At 38.2% G+C, this 28,000-nt stretch overlaps 1 protein-coding gene, 1 non-coding gene and 1 pseudogene across 41 annotated transcripts in view; all 3 read right to left on the bottom strand.

Moving 5' to 3' along the window:
• RIMS2 (regulating synaptic membrane exocytosis 2) overlaps nt 1–28,000 on the bottom strand; it is a 748,462-nt gene that overhangs the window by 577,668 nt on the left and 142,794 nt on the right. The window lies entirely within an intron of this gene.
• LOC116814041 (small nucleolar RNA U13) lies at nt 20,070–20,169 on the bottom strand. Its single transcript, XR_004371140.1, has one exon. It is a non-coding gene; the product is annotated as a small nucleolar RNA U13 (small nucleolar RNA).
• Nucleotides 25,129–26,332, bottom strand: LOC116813498 (RISC-loading complex subunit TARBP2-like; annotated as a pseudogene).

Below are 28,000 nucleotides of genomic sequence, written 5' to 3'. Positions count from 1 at the left end.
AAAAACCTCAACTTGTATCTTACACCTTATACAAAAATTAACTCAGAATGAATTACAAAACTAAATACAATGGTTAAAACTATAAAACTTCTAGAAGAAAACATTCAAGAAAATCTTTGTGACCTTGGGATAAACAAAGACTTCTTAGATAGGTTAGGAAAAGATTTCTTTAATAGGATATAAAAAGTATGTGCCAGGTGAAGTGGCTCATGCCTGTAATCCCAGCACTTTGGGAGGCCAAGGTGGGCAGATCACCTGAGGTCAGGAGTTTGAGACCAGCTTGGCCAACATAGTGAAATCCCATCTCTACTAAAAATACAAAAATTAGTCAGGCATGGTGGTGGGCACCTGTAATCCCAGCTACTTGGGAGGCTGAGGCAGGAGAATTGCTTGAACCTGGGAGGAGGAAGTTGCAGTGAGCCGAGATCACACCACTGCACTCCAGCCTGGGGGACAGAGCGAGACTCTGTCTCAAAATAAAATAAAATAAAAAAAGTATGAACCAGAAAGTAGTCATGAACAATATATAAATGAATGGGTGTAGCTGTGTTCCAGTAAAAGTTTATTTATGGGCACTGAAATTTGAATTTTATGTTGTTTTTACAATTACAAAATATCATAAATTTTAAAAAAATTAATCAACCATTTAAAAGTGTAAAACACTAATTTTAACTTGGTGGTTATACACAAACAGGCAGTAGGATAGAACTGGCTTGTGTACCATAGATTGCCTACTTCTCTATGATATAGTTTCATTTATATGACATTCTGGGAAAAGCAAAATCAGATTAACGGTTGCCAGGGGCTGGAGTAGAGTGATGGGCACAAGAAACCTTTTGGGGTAAAGGAAATATTCTATGTCTTGATTATGCTGATAGATTTTATGTTTGTCAAAACTCACTCAACTATATACATAAAAGAGGTAAATTTTATTGTAAATAAACTATAGTTCATAAAACCTGACATTAAGAAAAGTTAGATTTCAAAGTGCTAACCTAAAGTCAGCCAGTAAATTAAAAGATAAAATTCCAGGAGTCCTTATATCTACTTCGTCACAAAAGTATACTTCCTTTCTACACCTAATATCAATGAAAACTGTTTTAAAACCAATTTTATTAACTTTTTCTGTCACTTCAGATAATACCCTGCTTTTCCCTGATAATCTCACACCAGGTTTAAGTGAAGCTCTGCTAACACAAAACAAGCACCACTACAGGAGGTTCAGGCCCACAATGAATGAGCTCTGCATCAGAACTTCTCCCACCACTTAGAAGAATCATCTTTCCAAGTGTAGAAATTTGACACATATTTGTACATTTGTGCCATACTGTACATTTCCACTGCAACACTGTTGATATACTTCCTAACTTTGAGATGCTTCTCAGTAAATGACTAAACCCCACAAGAAGAAAGAACAAGACAGAAAAAATAGAAAGAGCAATTTTGTTTCAGTTTCGGAGGCACTGGAGTACTGGACAATTTACCAAGTGCTATGGTTTGAATGTCCCTGACAAAACTCATGTTGAACTTGATTCCCAATGTGGCAGTGTTAGCAGTTGCGGCCTAGGAGTTGTTTGGGTTATGGGGACAGACACCTCATGAAAAGATTAATGCTCTTCCTTGGGGGTGAGTGAATTCTTGCACTAAAATGGATTAGTTCTCACAAGAGTGAGTTGTCAGAAAGACTCTGGCTTCCTTCATTTTACTCTCTTACTTCCTCTTTAATCATGGTATCCCTTCACACCTGCCCACTCGCCTTCAGTTTTCTGTTAAGAGTGGAAGCAGCATAAAGTCCTCACCAGAAGCCAAGCGGATGCCAGTGCCATGCTTCTTGAACTTCTGAGCCTGCAGAAACATGAGCTAAATAAACTTCTTTTCCCTATAAATTACCAGCCTCTGGCGTGAACCCGGGAGGCGGAGCTTGCAGTGAGCCGAGATTGCGCCACTGCACTCCAGCCTGGGCAACAGAGCGAGACTCCGTCTCAAAAAAAAAAATTACCAGCCTCAGGTATTCCATTAAAATAACACAAAATGTACTAAGATACCAAGGAACACTGGAACAGAAACTAAAAATCCAGGTGAGTGAACTGTGCTATAATTATAATGGCTGTGCCTCAAGGGAAGTGGAAGCCCCATTTCTCATATACAAGAGTAGGCCAGTTAAATTAGTAGCACAGTTAGTAACTATGTATCCCAAACTGTCATATTAGATATTTAAAACTCTCTTACATAAGAACTGTAATGATCCCAGATACTGCAGCACTATCAAGGCTGCAAAACGGAATCAAATGGTTCCAGTTGTAGGAAGAACAGAGATACAGAAGTTACAAGCCAGATAAGACAATGTCTTGATAAGACAATAGTTTGAGGTACTAAGAAACAGTATTTACCTTACTTTAGTTCAAGGTACTAAGAAAGATTTTTTTTTTTTAATTTATTTATTCATCCTACCAGGCCTATAAAATGAGACACTGCTAGACAAAGAGGTGGTGGTATACGGGCAGACTCAGGAGTTAATTGACATTCCTCGCCAAGATCATATCTTCCCTTCCCATTTATACATAAACAAAATTCTCTGCTTCCTCATGCCAGGCACTCTTCTACTCTATCTCATCACATTCCAGTCTACTTCCTAATGCTCACTAAATTTATCAGTGGCTTCCACGCACCTAAAATTAATGGACAAACGTTTCAGTCATCATCTTACTTGAGTTCTGAACAATATTTGAACGTACATGTTACAGTCCTCACTGTCCACTTAGCTTTTGCAAGACTCCTGGTTTTCTTCCTGTATCTAGGGCCTTTCATTTTCTTTCTCCTTTGCAGGTCAAGACTCACGCCCTCTTCTTTTTATTATGTAGAGTCTTCTTAGGCATTTTTATCCATACTCAAGGCTTCAACTTCCACCTATATATAAGTGACTTATAAATGTATACCTCTAGTTCAGACTTTTCCTCTGAGCTTCAGTATTCAATCACCTACTAAACATTTCTATTTAAATTTCTCAATGCCACCTCAAATTCAAGATTTGCAAAGTTGAACTCACAGTTTTCCTACGCAAACCAGATTCCCTTCCATTGTTCCCTGTATCAATAAAATGGTGCCACCATTCAATTACATAGGCCTGAAATCTAGAATTATTCTGGAAATATCTCTCTCCCTCAAATGCATAATTTATCTACCAATAAATCCTTTCAATTTTACATCCTACATGTGCTTTGAATCCTTCCACTTGTCTCCATTATAGGCTGCCAATACTATAGGGTCTTGCTAACATCAATTCCCACCTAATCTAGAGAATAGTCTCCTAGTTAGGCTACTCACATCCCTGCTTCTTCCCTTCAATCTACTCTGTACACTACAGAAAAAATTATCTCTACTTAAAAAAAAGAGTTACTCTTCTCTCACTGCTAATTGTTCTTAAGAAGAAAAATCTTATGAGGACCTATAAAACCTTGGATATACTATACACATCTTTAACTTCATTTTTTTGCAGTTTCTTTTCCCACCTTCTGCTAAAGCCTTTCCTTCTTTCAATCCTTTTTCTTTCATCCCATTATAGACTATATTTTATACATGCTCTTGTCTCTGTCTAGAATGAATGAATGGATTGCTATGTATACTTTAATTCTCTTTTTTAAAACCTTAGGTATCCATAATACAATTGATCATACCCTTGGTAGCACTGGTCCATGCTTGGTTCTTGTTCTAATTAACTATTTTCCCTTCCCCAATTTGATTTCCCTTCCCTGAGGAAACCAGTCTTGTATATTTACATATATGGCATGTGCCATTTACTTCTTTCCATTTATTTTTGTCACTCAATTTTACATTTTTTATATTAAAATCTAAATAGATAAGCCATAGCTAATGCACATGGTACTTACTATGTATCAGGTAAATAGATACTGTTATCATTATTCATATTATTGTCCCTATTCTACAGACAAGTTATGTGGCTCATAGTCAAACAGTTGGTAAATGGTAAAAGCCAAATCCAAATTTAGTGTTGTTCCAAGAGTTCGTGCTCTTTACCCCTATAGTTGCTGCATCTAGTTCATGCATTTTAATGGCTGTATAATGTTTCTGTTTGGATAATCACATTTTATTCATCCATTTCTTTAAGTTGGCTCTTTATAATTCATTACTCTTTAATATATCTATGCTATATTTTTTAAACCCATATAAAGTTTTCTCTAGGGCATTTATGCAGAAATATGACGTACATACTAACATTCACTAGATACTTTTTTTTTTTTTTTTTGAGACAGAGTCGTGCTCTTGCCCAGGCTGGAGTGCAGTGGCACAATCTCTGCTCACTGCAAGCTCCGCCTCCCGGGTTCACACCATTCTCCTGCCTCAGCCTCCTGAATAGCTGGGACTACAGGCTCCCGCCACCACGCCTGGCTAATTTTTTTTGTATTTTTAGTAGAGACGGAGTTTCACTGTGTTAGCCAGGATGGTCTCAATCTCCTGACCTTGTGATCTGCCTGCCTCGGCCTCCCAAAGTGCTGGGATTACAGGCGTGAGCCACCACGCCCAGCCCACTAGATACTTTTTAACTGCTCTTCCAAATGGATTAACCCTGTTAGTATACCTGCAAGCAAAGTATGAATATTCCAGTTTTCTCTCATTCTTGCCAATGTGTGATTATTATTCAACTTTTTAAATTTTTGCTGATTTGATAGATATTAATTAATGTCCCATTTTTTAGTCCATAGTTTTCTGATTTCAGTGAAATCCAGCCAATTTGACTGCCCTTCCTATGAACTGCCTATTCATATCCTTTACTGGATTGGATTTCCTGTATTATTCTTCATGATATTCAGGGATATACTATATAGCCTATATATACATAGTTGAACATAGGAAATTTCTTCCCTCAGTCTGTTAATTTTGTTAAACAGAAATCTTTAATTTTGAGGTAGTCAAATACATCAATTTCTCCCTTCATCATTTGTAGCTTTGGTGGCTGGCTATATAAAACAAAACAAAACAAAACAAAACAAAACGAAACAGAATAACCTTACCTACCCCTCAGTCAGGCACCAAAAATTTCTGTGGTTTCTTCTAGTAGCTTTATAATTTTACCAGTCATATTTAGGCTTTTAATCAATCTGAAGTTTATTTTTTTATATGTGCTGTGATGCAGGGATTTAATGTCAATCTTCTCCACATAGAGATGCTATATTCCAAGCATCATATAATAGCTAGTTCGTCCTTTCTTCCACTGAGTTGTGATCTCAATCTATCATATACTAAGTTCCCATATATACATAGGTCTGTTTATGAACTCTGCATTCTATTTCAATGGTGTTTGTGTCTGCTTTTATTCCAGAACAAAATAATAACAACCAAACTCCAAATAAAATTAAAGATCCAAAAAATCTTAAATATACAAATTTGAATATGTAACTTTCTAGTGATGTAGATCAGAAGTCAACAAACTTTTTCCATAAAGCACCAGATAATAGGTAATTTAGGCCTTGTGGTCCATACAGTCTCTGTCACTACTCACCTCTGCCACTGCGATGCAAAGGCAACCATTAATAATATGAAAACATGAGTTTGACTATATTCCAATAAAATGCTATTTACAAAAGCAGATAGCATGCAGGATTTTGGTCCACAGGCCATATTTTGCAAATTCTTGATGTAGATAAAAGAGGCAAAGATATAGTCATAAAATTAGTTTAAAACTTTTATTACAAATATTTAAATAAATATAAATTTAGAAATATTTTTTCTACTTTCTTATCTCATAAAGTTATTGTATCTAAATTTTTCATATATATCTTCTATATCAAAGTCTCCCTCATCACTAAGGAAACTCAATGAATTCAGTATTTTCTAAAGTAAATATTTTTCACTTCTGAGTTCTGTGAAATAATGAAACTTTGTCAATTCATGTTACTGCTGTTCCTGGCAATTTTTTTCCCAGCCACTTATTTTGTTGTTGTTGTCTACCTATTCATATCATAAGTGTGTTTTCATATTCTCCAAAAGTTAACTAGCTATATTACTCCTTTTTAAAGTAATCTTTTAAAAAGTTTGTTTACTAGGATTTCCAACACTTGCCACTGTGAGGTCATACCACTGTGAATTTCTTGATTGATGTTAAATTTCTTGTTTCTCTATAGGATAGGTATACAAAACTAGATTTGTTTGAGGTCCCTTAAGGATAATATGTTCTCTCCAAGCAGTTCTCTGTAGTTCAAAGTAAAGAAATTAAGAGATCCTCATAAGATAAGATTTATGAGGACTCAAATCGAGCAGTTTCCTTTTACTAGAGGGTTGGTTTCGGGGGAAGGGGAGAATCCATATATTTCAGGATATATAATATTCTGGCTTTGTAACTTGCTTTGCTATCTAGTAAAATGGGTTTGCCTCTGGTCTTCTTCATGGAAACTTACTATTTGTAAAATGAGTTCTTCCATATAAATATTATAACCCTTTTATCCAACTTTCTTGGAAATCCTAGAGGGACTTTTATTAAAATTGCACTATATTTATAGATTACTTTTAGGATAATTGACATCTTCACAGTGTTGAGTCTTACCACCTAAAAACATGTGTCTGCATTTATTGCCAATCCTTAAAAAAAACAGTAACCACCTGTATGGATTACAAGTGATTCTTTTAACTCAAATTTTTCTATCTTAACTTATGATCCACCCCCAGATAGTCCATGAATAGATTGGTATTTCAATTGAATTGACTTCCTTTTTAATTGCATGTATTATCTTTTATGCATTTAAAAACATTTTGAGAAAGAATCGATAGGCTTCACCAGGCTGTCAAACAGATTCATATACAAAACAGATTAAGGACCTCCAAGAAATATTTCCATGTTCTGTATGTTGTTTCAGAAAGAAAGAAAAAGCAAGTTGTCTAACAACGTCATGAAGCTAATATAACCATACTTTCTACACTTCCATACTCCTCCTTATTCTCATGCACTTCAATATCACTTCCTTGGAGAGGTATTCCTTAACATCACTGACTAGGTCAAATCCCTCTGTTAAATATTTTCAAAGCACTGTATTATATGACATTTACTACAGTTGCACCTTTTGTTCATGTATGTAATTATCTCATTAATCTCTACCTCTCTAATTAGAAAAGTCATGAGAATTGCTCTTTCTGTTTTTGCTTTCCATTTTATCCCAGTGACTAGCATAATACATGGCTCATAGTCAAGTTCTCAATAAATACTTACTGAATGTTTACATTAATAATGAATAAACAAATATGTATTGTGTGTATACTATTTGATACATGATAGAGAAAAATATAAAGTTGAATATTACCCTGTTCTTGTCATCAGTAAAATAAGATAGATAAGAATATGCATAGATATGAGACAGACACGGAAACAAATATAATTAAGTCTATTAAATTAAGTTTAACAGCTGCCTCCTTATAAGTTTGTCCTAAAGGTTTCGCCATACATTTCTCTGGAGTACAGTTACATAGTTAACTGTAACCTAAATGGATGTATAAACAGACTGTAACCTACTCTTGTAACTATCACTGAGTTTCAGCAAAGCACAGATAAATAAATAAATACATACACACATACATATAGAATAAATAAATAAGGCAAGCACCTAACTGTAACTAATTCAGCTCCTTCTATACATCCTTTCCATATTTTTGTATGTCACTTCTTCTTTTTTGTCCACGAACCTTTTCCAACCACACAGAAGCACTGGAGTCTCTCTGACTCTGTTCTGGTTGGGGGGCTACCTGAGTCACAGATCATTCTTTGCTCAATTAAACTGTTAAATTTAATTTGTCCAAAGTTTTTAATTTTAACACATGGTATCAGAAGTAGGAACCAAAATAGAGCTTCTAGTGAGCCCCAGGAGCATTGAGTAACCAAGCAAAGTACCTGCTTGGCCATTGTGTCCATCGCTGTCACAGAAACTGGGGACTGTGGGTAAGTTCTTTCTCGGATTCTTAAGATCCATGGATTTCTGTTTTGAGCTTTCTAAGTTTGGGCAAATTTTTTATCTGAACTGGGTTTAGAAGTTATGACAGAAACTAAACTGGGTCCCAGATCACACTCTATCTGGTAATTATCTGGCTTGAATCCAGTTAGAGGCCTAAGGTGTCTGACTAGGTCAGGTAGAAACTGGCAGTAAATGACAATAGTGCATGGGATGTGAACTCCAGCTTTCAGGAGTTCTCAAAGATTTTTGTGTACCATCCCCTTTGTTTCTTTTTTTTTTACACACTTAAGTAGGAAAAAATCATTGGCTAAGTTGATCAAGCGGATCTGAGAGGCAAAGCCAAGATTCCATGTGAAAATGGAATCCTAATTCTAAAGAACTGAGTACATCAACTTCCAACTATACCTACATTTACATGTATAAGTATTAAGCCCCAAAAGCAGCAAACGCTTGGAGAAATGGCAAAATCTGACTAAAGGTAATTTAAAATTATACTGAAACATTCCAAACGAACAACACTACACTTTAAAAAGTATATTTTATTTATTTTTAAGACAGAATCTTCTTACTCTGCCACCCAGGCTGGAGTGGAGTGGCACAATCTCAGCTCACTGCAACCTCTGCCTCCTGGGTTCAAGCTATTCTCCTGTCTCAGGCTCCTGCGTAACTGAAACATGCGCCACCATGCCCGGCTAATTTTTTGCATTTTTAGTACAGACAGCGTTTCACCATGTTGGCCAGGCTACTCTTGAACTCTTGACCTCAAGTGATCCACCTGCCTTGGCCTCCCAAAGTGCTGGGACTACAGGTGTAAGCCACCATGCCCAGCCAAGAAATATATTTTAAAATGAGGGCTCCTGAATTAAGCTCACCCAGATATGCCTATTGATATGCAGAAGCTTCTAAAAATATTTCAGTATTGTTATTCCCTCTTTATTAAAAAAAAGACTGTTTAAAAGGCAAATAAAAAGCTTAAGCAACTAATTGATAAGAATTGAATCTGCTTAACTTTTGGCTTAATCACTATCCTGTTCTGAAGGGGAAAAAAAAGCTATTCTGGATAAAGTGTTTATAAAAGGTAGGCCCTCAGGTAAAGCAGACTTGCTTCTTTTTAAGAGCTATACATGCTAAATCCAGGCATAAAGGCTTTCTTTGCCCATTCCTCAAGGGGCTCTACCCTGAGCTCAGTAATTTTAGCTAAAAAACAATAGCTTAGTTTAAAAGACCACCTATTGAACTAATTGTTTTGAAAATATACCTTTCTGGCATTTAACAGTCTATATTAAAAACCCTTTTGCAAAAAAGTTTACATCTATAAGGAAATTTCCATTTGTAAGGGTGTATGAAAGGGAAGACTGGGTCACTAAAAACTCTTACCATTGTTTTAAATTTACATAACAAGTCTTACCTTTGTTTAAGGTAGTTTTCTGGCTGTCTTGTCTTAAATGGGTCTTTATGTACCATTTTTCCTTGGTTTGAATAAATGGTGATACAATATTTAGGCCTAAAGTCTCAGCTCTGTGCTTTTCAGATATAAATTTTCTACCTTTTTTTCACCTAAGAGTCGTCACTTTAAAAGACAAATTGTTGCTTAACTAATAATTGCTTAGGACAAAAAAACAGGTAATTGGAAGATTGATATTACGTAAACAGAGAAAAGAAAAACTATTTAAAAGTCCACAAACCAGAATTCCTTACAAAAGCTAAAAGATCTGCTTTTGTCTGAGTGTCTGTCTGTCTGTAAGTCTATATGTGTTATGTGCATGTGCTAATACTTTGTAAATAAAAGTAGTTTTAAAATTGTTGGTAAAACAAAATAAGAATGGCTTCAAAATTGTCAGTTAAATATAATTCGGTAATTTCTGCCTGGGTGTACTGGTCAGACAGGCTTATGCTATCTCTGTTACATGTTTTAAGGTCACAAAACTGCTGCTTCCTTAATATTTTTAATGCTTGTTTAATTTGACAGTGAACTTATGTTTATGTTTCAAGCCTCTAGGTTCTGGGATCTGGACAGGCGTCCAAGGTAAGACCTGAAGATATGTCCTCAGTACTTAGACCACCAGCTGCAGGGCCGAGTCAAGCCCATTCCTCCCTGGTCCAATTTTGCCTCCTAGCCATTCTGCAAAGGGTTGCATGGAACAGGAATCGCCTTCACAGGTGTCTTCTCTTCTAAGTTCTATGCCTAATATGTAAATTCAGGACCCAGATGGGCCCTGGCCTTCACAGCCATTGAGGATGCCATGTGGCTACCTAGTAGACCCAGGACTACTAGGAAAGACTTTAGAGAGGGTCACATTTCAAAATTCTTTTCAGGACCAGTTCTGGTGGCTCATGTCTGTAATCCTAGCAGTTTGGGAGGCCAAAGCGGGCAGATCACTTGAGGTCAGGAGTTCGAGACCAGCCAGGCCAACATAGTGAAACCCCATCTCTACTAAAAATACAAAAAATTACCCGGCCATGGTGGCGAGTGCCTGTAATCCTCACTACTCAGGAGGCTGAGGCAGGAGAATCATTTAATCTTTTCAGTAATTTAAAATCTTCAAATCATATTAAATTAAGTAACAAATAATCAAAAAATATTCATTTGTAAGTAAATTAAAATATTGAAACAATTATTAAACATAAATTCAAGGTTATATACTTTGGCATCTTTTATGTTGTATAAAAATGCTAAACATATTTAAATCAATTAACAAACAAAAATTTGAGAAAACATAATTCTAAAAATCATAAAATCATTTTCATCAGCAAATGCTGATATAAAACGGTTCAAAATTACTTACGCTAGGTTTTCACTAAAAACTAGGGTTACTAAGAGTTAAAATTATAGTTAATGTGTGTAATTATAACTACTAGATATAGGAAAAACAATTCTATATACAGAGTGTATAAAGAAAAGTAAGATATGTTTTTAGTGAGAAAGTTGTAAAGGCATAAAAATATGCATTTGTTGAGAAAATCAATTCTGCCCATCTAGAAGTTACTTAAAGGTTGCTTCAAATTAAAAAAATAAAAAAGATATAGATACAAAAAAAGTTAAAAATAAAAAGAATTTTAAAATTTTCTAACATTATAAAAGGTTTACGAAAATCTTGTGTGGTCAAAAGCTGACTGAGATTGGATGGATTTGCTTATAAGATTTTAGCAATATTAACTTCTATATTGATAGTACCAAGGAGTAGGGCATTGCTATAAAGATACCTGAAAATGAGGAAGCAACTTGGGAACCGGGTAATGGGCAGATGTTGGAAGAGTTTGGAGGCCTCAGAAGAAAAGAAGAAGATGAAGGAAAGTTTGGAACTTCTTAGGGACTGACTAAACAGTTGTGACCAAAATGCTGATAGTGGTATGGACACTAAAATCAAGGCTGGCAAGGTCTCAGACGGAAATGAGAACCTTACTAGGAGCTGGAACAAATGTCATGCATGTTATGTCTAAGCAAAAAGTTTAGCTGCATTCTGCTCATGTCCTAGGGACCTGTGGAAGTTTGAACTTCAGAGTGATGACCTAGGGTATCTGAAGGAAGAAATTTCTAAGCAGCAAAAAGTTCAAGATGTGGCCTCCCTGCTTCTAACAACCTATACTCACATGTGGGACCAAAGAATAATCTAAAGTCAACACTTACATTTCAAAGGAAACAGAGCCTAAAAGTTTGGAAAATCTGCAGCCTGGCCATGTGGCAAAGAAAAAGCTTTTATGGGAGAAGAATTCAAGCTGGCTGTGAAGCAACAACTTACTAGAGATATTTATATTACTAAATGGGAGCCAACTGCTAATATTCAAGACAATGGAGAAAAGACCTTGATGGAGTTCAGAAACCTTCACAGCGGGCCTGCCTATCACAGGCACTGAGGCCTGGGAGAACAGAAACCACTACCCTGTGCCACCTCAAGACATGGCACCTGGCACGCTGGCTGCTCTAGCTACAGCTACAGCTGGGGCTCAAAGAGGCCCAGATACAGCTTGAGCTGACACTTTATAGAATGCAAGCCATGAGCCTTGGCAGCTTCCACATAGTATTAAGATTGCAGGCACACAGATTGCAATCTTGGCAGCCTCCTCCTAGATTTGAGAGGATGTATGAAAAAGCACAGGTGTCCGCACGGAAGCCTCCTAAGAGTGGAACCCTCACAGAGAATCTCTACTAGGAGAGTGCAGAGGAGAAATGTGGGGTTGGAGCTTCCACACAGAGTCCCCACTGGAGAACTGCCTAGTAGAGTTGTGAGAAAGGGACCACCATCCTCCAAAACCCAGAAAGGTAGATCCAGTGGGAGCTTGAATCCTGCATGTGGAAAAGCTGCAGGCACTCAATAACTTATGAGAGCAGCTACAGGGGCAGTACCCCGCAAAGCCACATGGGTGGAGCTTCCCAAGGCAATAGGAGCCCACCTCATGCACCAGCATGTCCTGCATGCAGGACATGGAGTCAGAGGAGATTTCTTGGAGCTTTAAGAGTTAATGACTGCCCTGCTGGGTTTCAAACTTACATGAGACCTGTGGCCCCTTTCTTTTGGCCAATTTTTACCTTTTGGGATAAAAATGTTTACCCAATTCTTATACCCCACTTTTACTGTGGGAGTAGATAACTTGTTTGATTTTACAGGCTCACAGGTAAAAGAGACTGGCCTTGTCTCAGATGAAACTTTGGACTTTGGACTTTAAACAATAGAACAACTTACAATGTTGGGGGACTGTTGTGAAGGCATCATTGTATTTAGCCATGTGAGAAGGAAATGAGATTTGGGAAGGACAAGGGATGGAATGATACAGTTTGGATATTTGTCCTTACCCAAATCTCATGTAGAATTGTAATCCCCAGTGCTGGAGGTGAGGCCTAGTATAAAGTGTTTGCGTCATGGGGCTGGATCCCTCATGGCTTGGTGCTATCTTCACTACAGTGAGTGAGTTCTCACTAACTCTGGTTATCTTTAAAAGTGTGTGGCACCTCTCCCCACTACCCTCTCTTCTTCCTGTTCTAGCCATGCTCCTACAATGGCCTGTTCCCCCTTCACCTTCCACTGTGACTGTAAGCTTCCTGGGGCCTCCCTAAAAGCCCAAGCAGATGCTGGCACCATGTTTACTTTAAAACCTGCAGAACTGTGAGCCAATTAAAACTCTTTTGTTTATAAATTACCCAATCAATGGTATTTATTTATAGCAATGCAAGAATGGCCTAATATAATCATAATGTATTAATACGTGAGTAACATTTGGTTTTCTATTTTGAACAAGATTTTCATATAATATTAATAAGAGATAGTAGATAAATTTCTGTTCAATATTTGAGTAAACTGTGAAAAAAAAAAAACAATAGAAGAGATAAGCAGACACAGATACTGTCCCATATTGTTTTCATTCTCCAGATTGTTTGGAAAACTGAAAACAGATTTTTGCTTTTTAAAACCTTTTATTTATCTCTTTGGCTAAATAAATATTATTTACAGTGACTAGTGATCCTGTTTTAATTGTTTTAAACCTTTGACATATTTGATATGTTTCCCAAAATCAAACTTCAAATTAAAAGTTGTCTTTTTGTGACCTCAAACTATTTTGGAATGCTACAGAGGGACCCTGAAACATTCAAAAGAGAGATGAACAGGCTTATTTGTTATGTTAAAACATATGGGAAGCATTGTCAAATAAGAAATGTTTTACCCTCTTTGAGTTATATTTTCATGAATATGTTAATATATGTTCCAAAATTGTATGAGATTCCTAAAATTCTGTTATATCTTGGCAGGAAACCAGTCATAACTATAGTTATTATGTTAATTTATTATAGGCCACAGAAATAACCACATTTTCTTCTCACTTGTGTCTTTGACCATGATCGTATTAATTCTTGTCCACAGTTAACTGCTTAATTCTGATGCATTTTAAAACAGCTCTTTACAAGCAAATAAAATCCTAAAGTGTTGTGTCTTCAAAGAAGTTCATGGAAAGGGTAGAAAGGACCATAAGAAGCACCTTTGAATACAGGTTTCTGATGACTTTAGGATCATATCATTTGGACTAAGTAAGGATTCCTAGTACTCCAATGAAAAGACTAACTGATTTATAAGACTGCCAACCCAAGGAGGACAATAATTAATTGAATACCAAGAAAATACTTTGCCAGGTTTTCATAATAAATCAGCCAGCACTGAAATTATTAAGATGTGCTATTTGAATGAACTCCATGATCCAAGTCAAATTACCTATGTGATATGGTTTGGCTGTGTCCACACCCAAATCTTATCTTGAAATGTAGCTCCCATAATTCTCACATTTTGGGAGGCACCCAGTGGGAGATAACTGAATCACAAGGGTGGTTTCCCCCATAATGTTCCCATGGTAGTGAATAAGTCTCACAAGATCTGATGGTTTTATAAGGGGAAACCCCTTTTGCTTGGCTCTCATTTTCTCTTTGCCTGCCACCATGTAAGACATGCTTTTCGCCTCCCACCATGATTGTGAGGCATCCCCAGCAACGTGGAACCATGAGTCCATTAAACCTCTTTCCTTCATAAATTACCCAGTCTCAAGTATGTCATTATCAACAGCATGAAAATGGACTAATACAGTAAACAGGTACCATTAGAGTGGGGTGCTACTGTAAAGGTACCTGAAAATATGGAAGCAACTTTGGAACTGGGTAACAGGCCAGAGGTTTGGAACAGTCTGGAGGGTTCAGAAGAAGACAGCAAAATGTGGGAAAGTTTGGAACTTCCTAGAGACTTGTTGAATGGCTTTAACCAAAATGCTGATAATGATATAGACAATGAAATCCAGGCTGAGGTAGTCTCAGATGGAGATAAGTAACTTGTTGGGAAGTGGAGCAAAGCTGACTCTTGTTATTTTTTAGCAAAGAGACTGGCAACATTTTGTCCCTGCCCTAGAGATTTGTGGAACTTTGAACCTGAGAGTGATGATTTAGGGTACCTGGCAGAAGAAATTTCTAAGCAACAAAGTATTCAAGAGGTGACTTGAGTGCTGTTAAAAGCATTCAGTTTTAAAAGGGAAACAGCAAAAAAGTTCAGAAAACTTGCACCTGACGATGTGACAGAAAGGAAAAATCCATTTTCTAAGGAGAAATTCAAGCCAGATGCAGAAATTTGCTTAAGTAACGAGGAGCCAAATGTTAATTCCCAAGACAATGGGGAAAATATCTCCAGAGCATGTTAGAGACTTTTGCAGCAGCCCCTCCCATCACAGGCCTAGAGGTCTAGGAAGATAAAATGGTTTTGTGGGCTCAGCCCAGGGTCCCCCTGCTGTGTGCAGCCTAGGGTCTTTGTGCCCTGCATCCCAGCTGCTCTAGCCATGTTTAAAAAGGGCCAAGGTACAGCTTGGGCTATGGCTGCAGAGGATGCAAGCCCAAAGCCTTGGCAGCTTCCACCTGGTGTTGAGCCTGAGGGTGTAGAGAAGTCAAGAATTGAGGTTTGAGAACCTCTGTCTAGATTTCAGAGGATGTATGGAGACGCCTAGATGTACAGGCAGAAGTTTGCTGCAGGGGCAGGGCCCTCATAAAGAACCTCTACTATGGCAGTGCAGAAGGGAAATGTGGGGTTGGAGCTCCCACACAGAGTCCACACTGGGGTACTGCCTAGTGGAGCTGTGAGAAGAGGGCCACCATCCTCCAGACCCCAGAATGGTAGATCCACTGACAGCTCGCACTGTGCACCTGGAAAAGCCACAGGCACTCAGTGCCAGCCCATGAAAGCAGCCAGAAAGGGGTCCGTAACCTGCAAAGCCACAGGGCACAGTTGTCCAAGACTATGGGAACCCACCTCTTGCATCAGTGTGACCTGGATGTGAGCCACATGGAGTCAACAGAAATCATTTTGGACCTTTAAGATTTGACCGTCCCGCTGGATTTCAGACTTGCATGGGCCCTGTAGCCCCTTTGTTTTGGCCAATTTCTCCCATTGGGAATGGCTGTATTTATCCAATGCCTATACCCCCATTGTATCTAGGAAGTAACTAACTTATTTTTGATTTTACAGGCTCATAGGTGGAAGGGACTTGCCTTGTCTCAAATGAGATTTTGGACTGTGGACTTCTGAGTTAATGGTGAAATGAGTTAAGACTTTGAGGGACTGTTGGGAAGGCATGATTGGTTTTGACATATGAGGACATGAGATTTGAAAGTGGCGAGGGATGAAGTGATATGGTACAGCTATGTCCCCACCCAAATCTCATCTTGAATTGTAGCTCCCATAATTCCCACACGTTTTGGGAAGAACCTGGGGGAGACAACTGAATCATGGGGGCAGTTTCCCCCATACAGTTCTCTTGGTAATGAATAAGTCTCACGAGATCTGATGGCTTTATAAGGGGAAACACTTTCACATGGCTCTCATTCTCTCTTTGCCTGCCACCATGTAAGATGTGCCTTTTGCCTCCCACCATGATTGTGAGGCCTCCCCAGCCACATCAAACTATGTGTCCATTAAACCTCTTTCCTTTATAAATTACCCAGTCTTGGGTATGTCTTTATCAGCAGCGTGAAAACAGACTAATAAACTATGATAATCCATCTAGAAAACAATGCCACACACTTGATTTGGAGAAACAAAATTGGTATTCAAGAGAATATAAATCCAGTGTTAAGTGTAGACTCACAGAGAGAGGCTGGACAGTCACCTGGTACTTCCTAAGTCCTTAAATCTCCATTATTAAAAGCTCTAGCTGGGCACTGTGGCTTCTACCTGTAATCCCAGCTTCTCAGGAGGCTTAGGTGGGAGAATTGCTTGAGCCCGGGAGTTCAAGGCTACACCGAGCTACGATTGTGCCACCACACTCCAGCCTGGGTGACAGAGCAAGACTCCATCTCTAAATAAATAAATAAATAAATAAATAAATAAATAAATAAATAAATAAATAATCGTCTATACTCCATGACTCATCATGGAGGAGATAAAATGATCCAAATAGAATACATACATGCACGCACACACGCACACACTTACAAACTGGTGTGACTCTTCTAAATTACCAAAATGACTTCTGACAAATATACTTCAGGTATATTTCTGCTACCTGATGGGCCATTTGAACATAGAAAGATTTCATTCCATTGTTGTTTTCAATGCATATATTCTGGTTATATAGAAGCTTTCTCATACAAGAAGGTTAATCCTATAATAGTAGCTAAAAGGTTATCAGAAAATGTATTTCCCTCATGGGACACTCCTGGAAAAATCTCTAGTGATAAAGGTACTTGTTTCACTGGACAAGTAAAATAGCTAAATAAGGTATTACAAATACAATAACATTAAGCAAAACTAATTGAATCAACTAGGTTGCCTTGGTCAAAGATATTGCAGGTTGATAACAATCAGATCTAGTTCCAGAGGAAAATATAAGTTGATCCCTTATGAAATAGTCACTGGAAGGCCTTTGCTCCTAATAATAGAACCTCATGTATCTTCCACTCCTAAACTCTAATATGACTAAACTCTATCAGGCTTTAATGTATTATGCCAAAGTGTATTTTCACCAGGTTAAAGAAAGTTTGTCATGGTCCCCCAACAGAGGACAATCAAACCCAGGTGATCTAAAACTCAGAGATTTAGTCTTCTGGAAACATCAAGGAAAGACTGCCCTTGCCACCCACACTGCAACAAAACTGTGGGACTGTGAGCCTTGAGCTTTTAATCTCGCAACTCAGAAGATCACCTACAGATTCTTGGAACTACACACCCATTGGGGACCTTAAGGTAAAGCTAACCACGGAAGTTTCTCCTTAGAAGCAGATGACATCCCAGATGCAGACAGCTTTCCCAAGATCACAGATCAAGACTTCTCTGCTATCATGAAACTCTTACTTCTCAATTTTTTCCTTGCTTATACCTCTATGAGCAATACAACTGGAAAAGGGGTTTGTGTGCACTCTTGAAGTATACTTTCATTTGTGGGGGATTTTGCAGCCAACCTTATTTATGGACAACCTATGATTTGACAGACGAAAGATGAAAAACAATGTGTTCAAGAAATTTTAATATCTTTGCTGCTTCATAATCTGTCAGAAACAGAACAGTGGTCCACTTCTCTTAACCTACATCATCAGTTAAAGAGAAAACTGCCAGAAGGCCTTCATTATTCCAGACGGGTGGTCTCTTTTTACAGTTTGGAGTAAATGAGGCAATGATTAAAAATTTATTCCTTATAACAGGTTCTACAGCAGATTCTACTGCAAAGGCTATGGCTACACAAAAAGCTTCTTTAAATTCTCTTGCTAAAGTTATGCTAGATAATAAAAGTATAACTTACTGCTGAACAGAGAAGAATCTGTGAAGTTACTGACACTTCTTGTTGCACACGATACATACATTAGGTATTATAGAGATTCTGTTGTAGGGGATTAACAAATAGGTTGCTTGGTTGAAACAAACAGATGCTTTATCTAGCTTATTCTTTGGTCTTTGATTTTAGCTGGTTTGGTTCATGAGGATCCTGGCTAAGGCATACTCCAAACTCTTGGTATTATCCTCCTGACAGTCATAATAGTCGTCTCCCTGGTGCACTGTATTCTCTCAAAAGTTTTAAATGTTTGCATACAGTCATCTATAGAATGTCAAATGGTTTCTCTTCAACTGCAACAACAAAAACTCAAAGAAATGAATGATTATGAGAACACCATAACCTAAGAATGACATACTGTGACTGGAAACCCTAAATGATGGTAACTAAGAGTAGCGCTAATGCCCTAAGCTTTGCTCACACTCTCACCTACGTAAAAACCTGACCAAAAGGGTGAATTAAACAAAATTATGGGAGGTCATTGTTTTGGACTGAGCTCATACACTAGGCCTTAACAGACCAGACCAGATCAAATCAAGATGGAGTCACTCATGCTAAATGTGACATAATCAAATTGAAACTTTAAAGAAGCAGATAGCTCTGAAAAAAAGACCAGAAATGTTTTTCTCTCTTGAAAACAGGACATTCCAGCATAATAAGGAAGTCTCCTCAAGGCTACCTTTTACAAAAAAGTAAGTTAAAGTCCTGTTTACAAGGACTTACAAAACCCACTGTTCTGCTATTTTCTAGTGAGATTTGAGACCAAGTAAATACATTTATCACGGCAAAGGAATGATGTCAATACATGAAGTTTTGGTCAACCTCTCAGGTTGACCAAATGAAGGGAATTGTTAAATTAGGCTTAGCCTAAAACTGCCCTCATTATAAGTTGGCCTAAAGGTTTCTCTGTACATAGTGAACTGTAATCTAACTAGATGTATAAAGACTGCAACTTACTCTTGTACCAATCACTGAGTTTCAGCCAGTAACAGGTGACCTACTGTTCAACTGTAGCAAATGCTGAACTGTAACACATCCAGCTATTCCTGTACCTCATTTTCATTTTCTGTACATCATTTTCCTTTTTCTGTCCATAAATCCTCTCTGACCATGTGGCAGTGCCAAAGTCTCTCTGAACCTATTCTGGTCCAGGGGATTCCTGATTCAGGAATCATTCTTTCCTCAATTAAACTCTGTTAAATTTAATTTGTCTAAAGTTTTTCTTCTAACAAGTCAACTGAAATATGTACTAAATAAGTATTAATATATAAGAAAAATGTTACTGGAGCATAAGGAAAAGAGGCATTAGTTGTGAATGGTGTTGATAAAACTTCATAGAAGAAAAACATTTTTTAGTTTTTTAAGCGTTTTGGCCATGAAAGACATGCAAAATTGTGATAGGCATAAAATGAAGAATAAATTTCAGGTGTACATTTCTTCATATGCAAAGTATGAAAGCAAATGGAAAATTCAGGAAGTTGAAAGTATTCTCATTTGGAATAAGGTATGCACGGGGGGAAAACAGGGAGGAAAATACAATAGAAGAAGCTGGAAAGTCAGCATGGGGTAGAATACTAAGGATTATTTCCCATATTATCTAATACCCCATTAAGATTGTAACATCACAAGTTACAGAAATCAGTAAGACAATGTTGAGAAAGATTACAAACCTATCTCGAACATATCAGATATTTGATTAATTCTTTTTAGACTCATAGCATATCTCAAAACCATTTCTGAACTACTGGGTAAAAAAGACTTTATGCCAGAAGTCACATGAAGTTCTTTATCAATATTAATCCTTTATCTTTCACACATTTCTTTTTTTAACATCAGATGGATAATGTGCAAACATCATACGAAGGTTTGAGGGAGGAACATCTCAAATGAGAGTTAAACACCCAATCACACTTATGAACTATGAAAGAATTTCTAATACACATTTTTTTATTATACTTTAAGTTCTAGGGTACATATGCACAATGTACAGGTTTGTTACATAGATACACATGTGCCATGTTGGTTTGCTGCACCCATCAACTTGTCATTGATATTAGGTATTTCTCCTAATTCTATCCCTCCCCCAGGCTCCCATGCCCAGACAGGCCCCGGTATGTGATGTTTCCCACCCTGTGTCCATGTGTTCTCATTGTTCAACTCCCACCTGTGAGTGAGAACATGCGGTGTTTGGTTTTCTGTCCTTGTGATAGTTTGCTTAGAATGATGGTTTCCAGCTGCATCCATGTCCCTGCAAAGGACATGAACTCATCCTTTTTTATGGTTGCATAGTATTCCATGGTGTATATGTGCCACATTTTCTTAATCCAGTCTATCATTGATGGACATTTGGGTTGGTTCCAAGTCTTGGCTATCGTGAATAGTGCCACAGTAAACATACATGTGCATGTGTCTTTATAATAGCATGATTTATAATCCTTTGGGCTTATACCCAGTAATAGGATTGCTGGGTCAAATGGTATTTCTAGTTCTAGATGCTTGAGAAATTGTTACACTGTCTTCCACAATGGTTGAACTAATTTACACTCCCACCGACAGTGTAAAAGTGCTCCTATTTCTCCACATCCTCTCCAGCATCTGTCGTTTCCTGACTTTTTAATGACTGCCATGCTAACTGATGTGAGATGGTATTTCACTGTGGTTTTGATTTGCATTTCCCTAATGACCAGTGATGATGAGCTTTTTTAAGTATGTTTGCTGGCCAGATAAATGTCTTCTTTTGAGAAGTGTCTGTTCATATCCTTCATCCACTTTTTGATGTGGTTGTTGTTTTTTTTTTCTTGTAAATCTGTTTAAGTTCTTCGTAGATTCTGGATATTAGCCCTTTGTCAGATGGGTAGATTGCAAAGGTTTTCTCCCATTCTGTACTGCCTGTTCACTCTGATGATAGTTTCTTTTGCTGTGCAGAAGCTCTTCAGTATAATTAGATCCCAATTGTCTATTTTGGCTTTTATTGCCATTGCTTTTGGTGTTTTAGTCTTGAAGTCTTTGCCTATGCCTATGTCCTGAATAGCATTGCCTAGGTTTCCTTCTAGGGTTTTTATGGTATTAGGTCTTAAATTTAAGTCTTTAATCCATCTTGAATTAATTTTTTATACTGTGTAAGGAAAGGATCCAGTTTCAGCTTTCTACATATGGCTAGCCAGTTTTCCCAGCACCACTGATTAAATAGGGAATCCTTTCCCCATTGTTTTTGTCAGCTTTGTCAAAGATCAGATGGTTGTAGATGTATGGTGTCATATCTGAGGCCTCTCTTTGGTTCCATTGGTCTACATATCTGTTTTGGTACCAGTACCATGCTGTTTTGGTTACTATAGCCTTGTAGTATACTTTGAAGTCAGGTAGTGTGATGCCTCCAGCTTTGTTCTCTTTGCTAAGGACTGTCTTGGCTATGCGAGCTCTTTTTTGGTTCCATATGAACTTTAAAGTAGTTTTTTTCCAATTCTGTGAAGAAAGTCAGTGGTAGCTTAATGGGGATACCACTGAATCTATAAATTACCTTGGGCAGTATGGCCATTTTCACGATATTGATTCTTCCTATCCATGAGCATGGAATATTCTTCTATTTGTTTGTGTCCTCTTTTACTTCGTTGAGCAGTGGTTTGTAGTTCTCCTTGAAGAGGTCCCTCACATCCCTTGTAAGTTAGATTCCTAGGTATTTTATTCCATTTGTAGTAACTGTGAATGGGAGATCACTCATGATTTGGCTCTCTGTTTGTCTATTATTGGTGTATAGGAATGCTTGTGATTTTTGCACATTGATTTTTGTATCCTGAGACTTTGCTAAAGTTGCTTATCAGCTTAAGGAGATTTGGGGCTGACACGATGGGGTTTTCTAAATATACAATCATGTCATCTGCAAACAGAGACAATTTGACTTCCTCTTTTCCTTACTGAATACCCTTTACTTCTATTGTAATACACATCTTTAATACAAATGGCTTTGTTTCTCTGTTTTATAATGCCACCATAACTAAAACTGTATTGAAAAGGCAATAAAATTAAGAGAGTCTTTTCCTCCAGAAAAAAAATTTTTTTTTTTTTTTTATGAGACAGAATCTCACTCTGTCACCCAGGCTAGAGTGCAGTGGTGCAATCTCAGCTCACTGCAATCTCTGCCTCCCAGATTCAAGCAATTCTCCTGCCTCAGCCTCCTGAGTAGCCGGATTACAGGTACACGCCACTATGCCCAGCTAATTTTTTGTATTTTTAGTAGACACGGGGTTTCACCATGTTGGCCAGGCTAGTCTCAAACTCCTGACCTCATGATTCGCCCGCCTCGGCCTCCCAAAGTGCTAGGATTACAGGCGTGAGCAACTGTGGCTGGCCTGCTCCAAAAAAATTCATGTAGTCGCTAGATACAGAATCTTCAGAGCTGACATTATTATTCTGTTCACAAAATAAAATAATCTTGATATTAGAGACTGAGATTAAAAATATGTAAAAATTACACTTGTAGCTTGTTATCAACACTAGAGAATGACTATATTTATATGACTATAGATAGATAGATAGATAGACCCTTCCTGACTCCAAAGGGAAAAGGTGTTTCATTTCTTCTCTGAAACTTGCTTCTTGAAGAAAAGTATCAACTCAATTCTGAAATAAAAATATGGTGATAAATGGAAGTATAATTTGAGTTCATTATAAATATTCCACCTGTAACTGCTTTCTGCTTGACCAAAAAAAGTACTTCTTTGAAAAAGACATTGGAGAGTAAAAACACTTTTATCCACTGTTGCCTGGGTATAAGAACATGTGTTTTTCACACAAAACAAAAAAGAAAAACCTCTGATAACATTATTTACATTTTTCATAATTTGTGTAAACAATTTCACTTAATCTCAATTGATGTCGTTAACTGTAAACTTTCGACTACTATATGATGCACAGTGATATGATCTGATTTGTATTTTAGAAGAGATCACCACCATAAGAGGCACATACCTTACACAAAAACATCTTCTGTCTATACGAAGCTTGTCTAACCCGGCCACATTGAGGCCCAGGACAGCCTTGAATACAGCCCAATAAAAATCTGTAAACTTTCTTAAAGTATTATAAGATTTTTGGAAACTTTTTTTAGCTCATCAGCTACTATTAGTGTTACTGTATTTTATGTGTGGCCCAAGACAATTAATTCTTCTTCCAGTGTAGCCCAGGGAAGCCAAAAGATTGGACACCCCAGGTCTATATCATTCTCAATATCATTCTCTGTATCTTTCTCAATCTTCAGAAAAAGTAGAAATAACAAGTGAAATTTCAAAATTTGTATTTTAGAACAAATCATATCATATCACTCATTTTCTCCCTTTCTAGGCCAGATGCAAAGGCACCAAAACATCAAATGGTAAGGCAGGCTCAAAAAACAGCATCTAGGCTAGACGCAGGGGCTCACGCCTGTAATCCCAGCACTTTGGGAGGCCAAGCGGGCAGATTGCCTGAGCTCGGAAGTTCGAAACCAGCCTGGGAAACACGGTGAAACCCCATCTCTACTAAAAATACAAAAAAATCAGCCAGGGGTGGTGGCATGTGCCTGTAATCCCAGCTATTCGGGAGGCTGAGGCAGGATAATTGATTGAACCCGGGAGGCAGAAGTTGCAGTGAGCCGAGATCGTGCCACTGCACTCCAGCCTGGGTGACAGAGCGAGACTCTGTCTCAAAAAAAAAAAAAAAAAACAAAAAAAAACAAACAGCATTTATAGTATTACCAAATAATTAAATGGGAAATTAGGGAATTTAGAGAGCAACTAGCTTTAATATTTTAAAGTATTTTGAAATAGCTGAAGTACTTTACTTTCACAAATAACTCCAAAATTCTCCTCCAAAGTAATAGGAAAAAAAAATAATGACATCAGAATGTATACAGCAGCACTATTCATAATAGGCAAAAATTAGAAATAAACCCAAATGCATATCAATAGTAAAACTGAACAATAAAATGTGGTATATTCAGATACTGAAGTACACACAGCACTGAGAATGAATGAAATACAACTGCATGCAATTACATAGCTTAATCTCATGAACATTATATTGAGCAAAACAATACAGAACCAATAGAATACATTGTATGATTCTGTAAACTCTAAATAAAAATAGGCCAAAATAATGGTGCTGGACAGAAAATAGTGGTGCTAGGCAAAAGGATAAAAGTTACCCTTGGAGATGCGAAACAGTTCTCCCTGAAAGGGAGCATGAGGAAATCCTTCAGGGCTATTAATGTTCTGCTTCTTGATCTCAGTGCTACTTTCTATAGTTTCAATCTGTGCACTTTTCATTTTTTCTATTACTTACAAGTTTTACTTACGTTTTATGTTACTTAGCAATAAGCGCTTTGCTGCTTTTATCAATTTTTCTAAATATCCTTTTCTGAGAAACCTATCATTTGTCATTTTAAAAGTTTATTTACTTATCCCTGCCTTGAACCACACAGCATTTAATATGATTCTAAGGTATGAGAAAGATTCTGGCAATTTTATATTATTCAGATTAAAGATTATCTATGTTGGACCTGGAAACACATCTGTGTCCAGGAACTGCCTTTACCATTTCACAACTCTGTATCAGCTTTGTTTTTTTGTTGTTGTTTTTATCCACGAAGCAGCATATTTATTCCAGGCCCTAGTAGACAGCCCCCTGATTTCATTCCCACTCATCATCACCAATAAAATAAGGACAGATTCTAGGCTGGCTGAGGCCCTGAGGTCCTTGGCTCCTTGCCCTGTGCCTTCTCAGTCTCGAGGCAGACAGTCTGTGTCAGAGGTAGAGATGGCACCTACAGAAGGTACCAGAGCTGAGCAGATACGTGAGCCCAGAGGCATGAATAGCAGGAAGCAAAGGGTGCACATCCATGAGTCCAGCTAGCGCTTCACTTGCTGCCCACCATGATCTTGTGGTACTGCAGGGTACAGTAAGCAGCCTCACCACGGACTGCCTCCCTGGTGGTTGCAGAGCCATGATACGCAGTGGCCAGCTGGAGGGACAGTTCCACCAGACACTGGCAGAGTCTACTCAGGCTCAGCTCCTCAACATCCAGGTAACTGACATGGAAGGCCTGCTCCTCAGAGAGCTCACTGAGGACACGGCAGCAGGCAGGGCCCAGGGCACCTAGGGAGCCCAGGGAACAATTGCAGAAGGACAGGATCTTCTCTCCAGTGAATTTGGTAGAAAATCTCAGGTGCAGCCTGGGCCCTGGTTCTGAAGACCATCCAGGCGGGAGCCCACATCAATGGAGAAGTAGTCATCACGAGGCTCTGCCTCATTGCCATCTCAGGCATCCAGAGACACCATGTGCACTCGAAGCAGCATTTTGGTCACCGTATTACAACTTGTTGATTTTTTGGAAGTGCCACTGCCAATCTCAATGAAACGCTCCACTCGTCAGGTCAATTCTTCGTGGTGATCTGGCCTGGACTCCTAGGTCACTGTGTACTCTGGCAACCACCAGCCTTTCTGCACCACCAGTTTCTGAAGAGCACCAACAGGGATGCACTCAGACTGCTGAAGGGAGGAGCGGGGGCTGCTTTTCCATGGGGGTGCTCCTGGTTAGGAAAACAGATGAAACTGGGGTAGCAGCTGCTGCGGCAGTAAAAACTGGAAAGTCCTCAGGCAGTGAAGAGTCTAGGGGAGAAAAAGAACTGCTGTCCTCCAGGGCCGGCTCCAACATGCTCCCCACTTTGAGGTGTTTGAGGGCCACCTCAGCTGCCTTGTGCTTGACTACCTTTTTCCTGGGGCTCTGACCAGTGCAGCTGGTGTTGCCAACAGTGACCCAGAAGGTGAAATTAGGCCGGTGGGCCTTCGGCTTTGAGAAGGTCATACACAGGTGTTCTTCCCTATTCTGGTCCCATACTTCTGCAGAAGGCTGACTGGGGTCTTGCCAAGTTTGGTGGTCAGCATTTTCTCTACACTAGGCAGCCCACAGCCCATGGTAGTGCCAGAGTCTTGCTCCTCTTCACTCATTCCCTCCTCTGTCCCCACAGGCACCACTGTGACTGCCTCCATATCAACTTCTTTGACCAGTCAAACACCGTAAGAAGCACATAGCTTACAAAAACAATCTGTTGTCTATATCATTCTTAATCTTCAGAAAAAGTAGAACAAGTGAAATTTTAAAATTAAAATTAAATATCCTCAAGGACTCTTCAATTTCTATCACCACTCAAAATTTCTATCGCCTTCAAAACAAAAAAATAAACATTTTTTGGGGATCCATCTGCTCTCTCCTTATGAATGAATAATGGACTGCCCCACATATTTTTAAATTTCACCTTTGATCCTATATTCTGCTATTGCAAGCTCACATGAGTAGACACAGCAAAGAAATGATGTGATATACTCAGTCTTGTCATCAACAGGTAAAAGCAGTCTTTCCAAAACATCTTTCTAAGCAACTCTCTATGACCTGAGATCTGCAGATTTAGTACTCTGGAGGAGATAAGGGAGAAAAACTGTCCTGGACACTTAATGAAAAGAGTGTAGTAAGACATGCTAATAATTAGCACTTCAGTTAAAAGCTCCAAAACGTTGACCCCTGAATTCATGTTTCACAACTAAAAAGATACACACCATTTTCCCTGGGCTTGAAAATCTTCTCCACTGGGAGTCCTTAAACAGGAGTCTTAAGAAGCTTCCAGAAGCAGATGAACTTTGGAAAAAAACAGCTAATGACTCCTGGATCAAGCAAATGAAAAACCAAAGTATACAGCTTCCACCCAAGAACAGAAGATTGTAATTTTTCTGGTATCTCTGCTCCTCCTTTCTAAAATAATCTTGTTTACTTGTAATCTTATTTATTATTGTGCTTTGGCATCCCTAGTGATCAACTAAAGGCTTCTCAGAATATGTGTATACATTCACATATTGTCAGTGTTATCACATTCTTTATCTCCATTAGTCTTTCATTACCACCTAAGAGAAGGTACTGACAAAACTTAATATTAGGTTGGTTCAAGGTAATTGCAGTTTTGGCATTGAAAGTAATTTACTTTTGCACCAACCTAATAGCTGTTACTTAAAACACTACAAATAGCAAATTTCCTTCCAGAGGACACTTGTATATTTGAATTTTCTTCACATTATAACCTAACCGTCAGTCTTGTAAAAATTAGACCTTGATCCTAGTCATTATAGCAGTTACAGTAGAAGCAACTACGGTATTGGAGTTGTGAACAAATGTGAACCTGAAAGAGTTAATCCTTCAAGATGGAACTCAAGTGGCTAACTGGGCCTAGATTTTAAATACAGCCAAGCTGCCATTTGCTAACTAGAGGTCATCACACACTCTGAGTTTCCAGAAAACCCACACCTCTATTGAACTTTGTGCTCACCTAAACCAAGCAATCAGGGCTCAGCTATATCAACCAATCAGAACCTAGCTGTATCAACCAGTCAGAACTGAGCTGTGTTAACCAATGAGAACGAAGCAAGTTTGAATCCTTCATTTTCATAAAGAAACTGGATTAAGAACATGGGCAGGAACGTTTGCTATAAAATCAGATCCTCCCTTTGCTTTCTGGAATGCACCTTCCTCTATCATTGAAAACTATGTCTACCCCATTTGCAAACGAAGTTTCTTTCCTCAAAATTCCTTTCCAGAAAAATTTTGTTGACAGAGCAATGCTTGCTACAGTAACTATTCTTTTGGCAAATCTTTATCTTTTGGCATCCTAAAATTTCTATCTCATTGCAGTAAATAAGAATCAAATGTAAACTAACTGTAGGTGTTACTAGAACTCATTATA

The sequence above is a fragment of the Hylobates moloch genome, unplaced genomic scaffold, assembly GCF_009828535.3.
Source record: "Hylobates moloch isolate HMO894 unplaced genomic scaffold, HMol_V3 SCAFFOLD_9, whole genome shotgun sequence".
NCBI classification, from domain to species: Eukaryota; Metazoa; Chordata; class Mammalia; order Primates; family Hylobatidae; genus Hylobates; species Hylobates moloch.
The sequence above is the reverse complement of the archived record's forward strand: the minus strand, read 5'-3'. Positions and strand labels throughout refer to the sequence as shown.